This window comes from Prionailurus bengalensis, chromosome B4, assembly GCF_016509475.1.
Source record: "Prionailurus bengalensis isolate Pbe53 chromosome B4, Fcat_Pben_1.1_paternal_pri, whole genome shotgun sequence".
Lineage (NCBI taxonomy): Eukaryota > Metazoa > Chordata > Mammalia > Carnivora > Felidae > Prionailurus > Prionailurus bengalensis.
In genome coordinates this window covers 92,707,746-92,714,649 of record NC_057358.1, presented here as the reverse complement: position 1 = coordinate 92,714,649, position 6,904 = coordinate 92,707,746, and positions in this window count along the sequence as shown.

The following is a 6,904-nucleotide window of genomic DNA, read 5'->3' as shown; positions in this document are numbered from 1 at the left end:
GAGTAACCTTCCGTGTTACCGCTTTCATTTCAGGCTTCAGAGATGCCCCGCTCTGTTGTTCAAAGAGGTTGATCAAAAATTTGTGAGGAGGGAGAAGAGGTCTCGGCGGGCCTGTCTGATTTCATTATCTCTGACACACCACACAGATGGGGCAGAGCCACAGAAGGCCGGAGACGGCCACCGGCGGCGCTGGGGTGAAGCATAGGCCTCGGGAGCCTCCCCGTACTGACCACACATGTTCTAGTCTCTTGGGATCTCCCACATAGCCATGCGTCTCAGTATTGAACCTAACGTAGACGTCTGTCATTAAACCTCCAGCATTGTGGTCAGAAGACCAACACCCACAGATTCTCCCAACCTTTAACTTGTCCCCTTAGTATAACTTCCACTCTTGCTCCTCAGGTTAGCAAAATTCCATTCTCGGGTCACGTTCTCTTAAGTGCAGGGGGAGCAGCAAACCGTCGGCCCGTTCCTCGACAGCTTTGATGCATATGTAGCATGAGTCCAACATTCGATACGGAGGGGGTGCTGTCATTAGGATGGTCATCCAGACAGCAGGAGAATCCTCTCGGTCCAGGCGCAGACCTCAACAACATCCTTACAAGGCAGAGATTGGCCTGAAGGCGGCGACTAAAATGGAAAAGGAAAGACTGGCTTGTGTGTGCCATCGGAAGGAACGCTAGGTCACACGAAGGCAGTCAGCACATCAGACAAGCTGCCTTCTCCATCCATATGTTTCTGGTTGCCAAGAAAGGTCTCCAGGCCGGGGTTTTGTGAAGGTGTGGGATGACCAAAGAGTGGGAGGGAGCTCACCACAACACAGAATGGGACCATAGAAAGTAGAGAGCCCTGAACGGGCCGCCTGGACTCCACCCCCAGCTTCTCAACCCTACATAAATGCTGAGATCAACTGAGAGCCTTTTAAAAATACAGATACCCGGGCACAACCCCCAGAACCATCAGAGAATCAAGTTGGAATCTCTGCCATCAACTGGAAGGCCCAGTAGAGTGTTTATCAAAAGTTTGGGGAAACTGTAAGCACAGGAAATGCAAAGCGAATGCAGAGGATGAGTCTCTTGGGTTCCCCTGGCCACACTCTCACTCTCAGAGGGGGTTCACAACCAGGGGTTCCCAGCCAAAGAGGCAGAGCTAGACGAGTCGCCCTCCACTGCTCCCGCCCCAGGGTTCTAATTTGCTTGAGGTCAGACTGGAGCTTCATTTCACAACTGCCTTGGGAGCTTGGGAAACTCTCGGGCAGCAACCAGACCGGAGAAATCACCTCACTTACCTGAGGCCCCAGGCATGTACCTTTGATTCTTTGTTAAGCCCATACCCACAAGCAAAGATAAAAAGATTCCTCCCTCCCCCCTGCCAAATCCCTTCCCTCTTGTCTATGAACTTTGTCCCTACTTTACCTATTTATCCTGCTCACAGGAGGGTGGCTCTTCTTTCCTATAAAGTTAGGAGCCTGTATTAGACTTGGCAACCGTCATGATTTTTACTCACGGCACCACCGCCTTATCCAGTGGAGTTGTGCAGTGCACTACCTATACAGCTCTAGATGATGGCCTTGAGGAGGTCATGACTAGACAAGCACGCCACAGACACAAAGGTGCAAACGATTGAAAATACACACACACACACACACATACACACAGGGTCAGTGAGGCACCAGCATGGGAAAGAAAGAAAACAGCAGCAACAACGAAACCAAGAGAATGACCCATTTTAACCTAGACCGTGATCAAACCGTTCCCATGTAAGCTGTGATTTTAGTAGCTTCTTCTTCAGCCCTGGAAATTATGCTTTCCTTTGAAGAGCTGGTGGAGCACTCCAAATGATACATTCAGGACTGCGATTCCGTGTTCTGTTTCTCGGAAGGATGGTAATAGAGACTGGATACATGTCCTAGTGTCTAATTCTCCAGTTACATAATTAGTAACCGTGCATCCTAAAAAAAAAAAAAAGTCCCGCTACAAGATAAGATCTCGCAGGAGGCAATGCTGAAGTTGTTGTGCAAGTTAAAACTTTTTTGGTGCTAAGCCTTTTTCTAGCCCCAAGCCATTATTGTTTCTTTCTTCTTCTGTTATCATTGCCGTTATTATTATTATTACCATGTGATCGTTGCTAAGAGAATGTTGCCCCAGATATTTGAGAATGAGAGAGTGAGAAGGAGAAGGGGTGTGACACTGGCGTCCTACTCAAAACTACAGCTCCCTGCCTCCCCTGAGAAGCTTCCAGAAGGTTGTGTCCTATCTCTAATTTTCATGACACCCCCATGCATGTCACAATTTACTCTTTGGTGTATAACTGTACGCAGGGCAGGGCAGACCAAGTGAGAGAAGAAAGCAAATTGGGTTAGCAAAAAGGCATTAAATCTGTAATGGGATAAATCGACCAATTTCCCTTTTCTTTTCATTTTGGTTCTTCAGCTGTGTGATTATTTTTTGTATCTTTTTTTTTTTAAGTTTATTTATTTATTTTGAGAGAGAGAGAGTGAGCATGAGTAGGAGAGAGGCAGAGAGAGAGGGAGAGAAAGAATCCCAAGCAGGCTCAGTGCGGTCAGCGCAGAACCCAATGCGGGGCTTGAACTCACGACCCATGAGATCATGACCTGAGCTGAAATCAAGAGTCAGATGTTCAATGGACTGAGCCACCCAGGCATCCCAGTAATTATTACTTCTTTTTTTTTTTTTTTTTAATTTTTTTTTTTTCAACGTTTATTTATTTTTGGGACAGAGAGAGACAGAGCATGAACGGGGGAGGGGCAGAGAGAGAGGGAGACACAGAATCGGAAGCAGGCTCCAGGCTCTGAGCCATCAGCCCAGAGCCCGACGCGGGGCTCGAACTCACGGACCGTGAGATCGTGACCTGGCTGAAGTCGGACGCTTAACCGACTGCGCCACCCAGGCGCCCCGAGTAATTATTACTTCTTATCCACAGTCTCAATACATCTTTTTCCAGAACACGTAATTTACGGTTCACTTAATTGGCCATCTTTCAGATCTCTAATCACCCTCAAAGGTTGGCTTCAGCTCGCTGACCACTTCAGGAGACCGGGAGAGTTTTGTTCATGGTGGGTCCCAAATAGGGACTGACTTGGGCCACAAGTGGAGTCAGGACCTTTATTAAATCTTATCTCCCTTAAACAAAGAGAAGTTCCTCCTTTGGTGAAAGGCATCTCTGCAGAGCTCATGGTTGAAGTTGACCCGTTGTTTTCTGAGAGGGCATTTTATCTGCTCTCTGGAAAGTACCAGGGGTCTCCTCAGAGTGGTGATGTCACCCCGCCTTTCATTGTCCCTTCACTCCAGACATGCAGACCCGTTGCTCTCAAGCCCGTTCCCCGTGCCGGATGGCCTTTTCCTTCAGCACGCACAGAAGATGAGAATCCTGTCATCTGCTGACATGTCTCTCAAAGTTTGACAAGCAGTGTTGGCAACTGCAACCACAACAAACAGTCCACATCCAGGGCGCGCAGTGCTGCCTCCAACATGGGAATTCAGGCCAATTCAAATATTTCCGAAACACCTCTCAGAGCCAAATGCTCAGCTCCGTGCACTGAAGGGGCAACCGCTCCAGGCCTCTCTCAAGGAGCTGTTTTGAAACGGCTTTCCCCAGTAGTGTTTTGGCTAGAAGAAGACCGATCAAAGAAGATCTTCTTTTGACATAAGAAGATCAGAACATCACAGATTTCTGGTTACTTCTAGTTCCAGTCTGAGATTTTTGGCTATGCATAGTCAAAGGTTAACAAGTGATGCCACGGTTATGCCGTTGGGTGTGGTCAGTACTAATGGTGATGAACATTTAATAGAACGAAACAATCTACAAAGCTTTTATGACCGTGGTGTCCTACATAACACGAGGAATGGATAAATGTAAAAATTACATAATTTTAAAGAGGTTAAAATGGCATGTCAACGCTGAGGAAAACGTTGATTAGAACTCTCCCAGGGGAGGGGCGCCTGGGTGGCTCAGTCGGTTAAGCGTCCGACTTCAGCTCAGGTCACGATCTCTCGGTCTGTGAGTTCGAGCCCCGCATCGGGCTCTGGGCTGATGGCTCAGAGCCTGGAGCCTGCTTCCGATTCTGTGTCTCCCTCTCTCTCTGTCCCTCCCCCATTCATGCTCTGTCTCTCTCTGTCTCAAAAATAAATAAACGTTTAAAAAAAAAATTAAAAAAAAAAAAAAAAAGAACTCTCCCAGGGTGTCATAGAGTAATGTGCACTTTGAAGAGGAAATTTCCAAACATCTATATGATGACAACATTCCTTCCAGATTTCCCAAGACAGGTCCAATTTCTATTAATTTTCCCTCGTTTCCATAAATATCCTCATACTTATCATACTGGGCACCACATGGTTTTGGTTTATAATTAGCATAATTAAAGATCGCTGTAATTTTTGGTGCATATCTAAGCCTCTTAGACATAAGAAGAGGTCCTAGGTCACTCTCAAAATTTGAAGCTGCCTGTATATTATATTTTTTAAACAGGCAAATCAGGGTTACAAAAGTTGTAGTTTGATTTCAATATAGGCATTTAACACTTTAATACCTTTACCCCCCCCCCCACTCCCAGAACAATGTAATCTAACTGTGCTACTCACAAGAAATTAATATAATTCTGTGCGCACACACACCCACGCACGATGTGTGGTGTGGGTATCAGTCTTGTCCCTGAAGCCCCTTATCTTTGGCTAGATGTCCATTTGGAGATTATGGTAAACATGTAAATGGAAGGTGCCTCACGATTTTGATACTACAGGGGATGAAAAAAATAATCTTTCCTCTATCCTTCTAAGTTTTGACTGGGACCCACACAACAAAAGCAGATTAACAAGAGAGAACACTGAGTTTATTAACAAGGGTATCTCCTATGTCCGTGGGAGAAACCTAAGAAATTGAGTAAGTTAAGGAGCTGGCTTGGAATTTAGATTTAATACAAACTTCAGCCAAACCAAAGAAATCACTGTGTTGGGAGGTGAGGTGTGGAAAGGCGACCATGTCCATAAAAATGGTAAACATGGGTAACAGTGCAGATTTAAGCTGGTGACCTCACTGGTAAGCCTTTTGTGATTTAGATTCTTCCTTCTCTTCCTGGTACAGAAAAAGAGACACCTTTACTAATGGAATCTTTCTTTAAAAGTATACATTTTCCTTACAAAAAGGTAACTTTTATTCTGTTTTCAGAGCTTTTTGTATGCCGTTTCTCAAAAGAAAGAGCTCAAAATAATCTTTATGCCAAGCGGCATATTTTGGGGTGGCCGATTCTGGTGTCCCACAATGCTAAGTGTCCCTCTGGCCTTCCGGTGACAGGCCACAGGGCGAACGCTAATGAAGCAGCGCTGAAAATTCGCACAAGTAAACAGGTCCTGAGCGGGAGTGAAGACCGCACGTCCACAGAGTCTGGGGTGGGAGCACCGCGTGAGTCTGATCCTCCTCCTGCCTGGCGCTGGTGCTCACAGTCTGGGAAGAGAAGGGAAAATCCTTGCGGCCTGGAAACAATTTCACAGGCCGATGCCTTTTGGAAACGAACTGCCTGGTTGTGGGGGCCTCCGACTTTGGGCTCTTTTTCCCACAGTAGCCTTCAGGGGAGCACTACGGAAAGCTCAACCGGGATCAGCTTTCCCGAGCTGTCTAGCTCCCCACCTGCCGCGGCCGCAGCGGCCGCGCTAAGCGAGGCGGACCCCACCGGAGGCGAACTTGTTAAGGGCAAAGTGAAACCGTCCCGTGGAACAGTTACTCACCAAGCCCAGCCCTGAACAAAACACTGGAGATGAGTTTTAGGGGAGTTTTAAAACACGAGAAAGGGGAGTTTTTTTTACGTATACGGATACCTGTCTTGGAGATTTCTGCCCTCGCGGGCTCTGTTCCTGAGGCATCGGCACTAAAATTGCCATCAAAGGCTCCCTCCTGAATTAAGAAAAGGAAAAGTACACGGCAACAGCTACAAATTAGACACAGGAATCCCTGTAAGGCCCTTCTCTTGCGTCACCCCCTCCTTGTTAAGCAGGGATTGGGGCTGGTTTCCTGAAACCTCCTTCCTAGAGTTTGAACGAGCCCCTCCCCCACACTCCATCCTTCCCACCCGTCCAGGCCCCGGGGCACTTCGCGAGGCGAAGCCTTGGATCAGCCCTACGTAGGATCCTTAACCCCACGTTTATTAAAGCGTAGAGGGGGTAGGAAGCGAGGAGACTCCGACTTTAAATATTGTCTCCGATCCATCGCACCAGATGGCTCTGAAAAGCCTGTGTCTGGGAGCTTTTACCTGCAGGCCAGCCCACAGCAGCAAGGGACAGTAACAACTGCCAGGTATTTAACAGTTCAAACAGCTCATCACGTGCCGGACACGGTGTTAAATGCTTCTTACACATGAAAATATGATATCTGCTCTGCTCCTAAGTTTTCGTTATTTTTATATTATCTCCCCCCCCCCCCTTTTTGCAACACAAGCAGCTGAGGCTTAGAGAGGGCAGGTGGTTTGTCCGAGGTCGCACAGTGGTGAGAGTGAAAACAGGGCTCAGAACCACCCCAATTGACAGGGAAATCTGTGCTTCTGAAGTTTTCAGGGCATTTACCACTCATTCCGGTCACTTGGGATTTAACGTAATCTGAAATGTTGCACCAGTTTTCATGTCAGCTTTTATAATCCCACTAGGACTGCAAATTCCTTGAGGTCAGTGACTGGATTTTCTACTTCTTTGTGTTCTTCAAAGTGCCTACCATAGCAATTTGCACAAAACAGGCAATTAAAAAACATGCACATTAATAACTCTAAAAGCCGAGAGTTAAATTACTAATTATCAAGTGAATTGAAGGGAAAAAAAAAATGAGGGTACCAAAATAAAAAATGGATGAGGATTTGTCTTCCCCACTTCCCAGGATGTGGGTCATTTTGAAAAGGCAAATT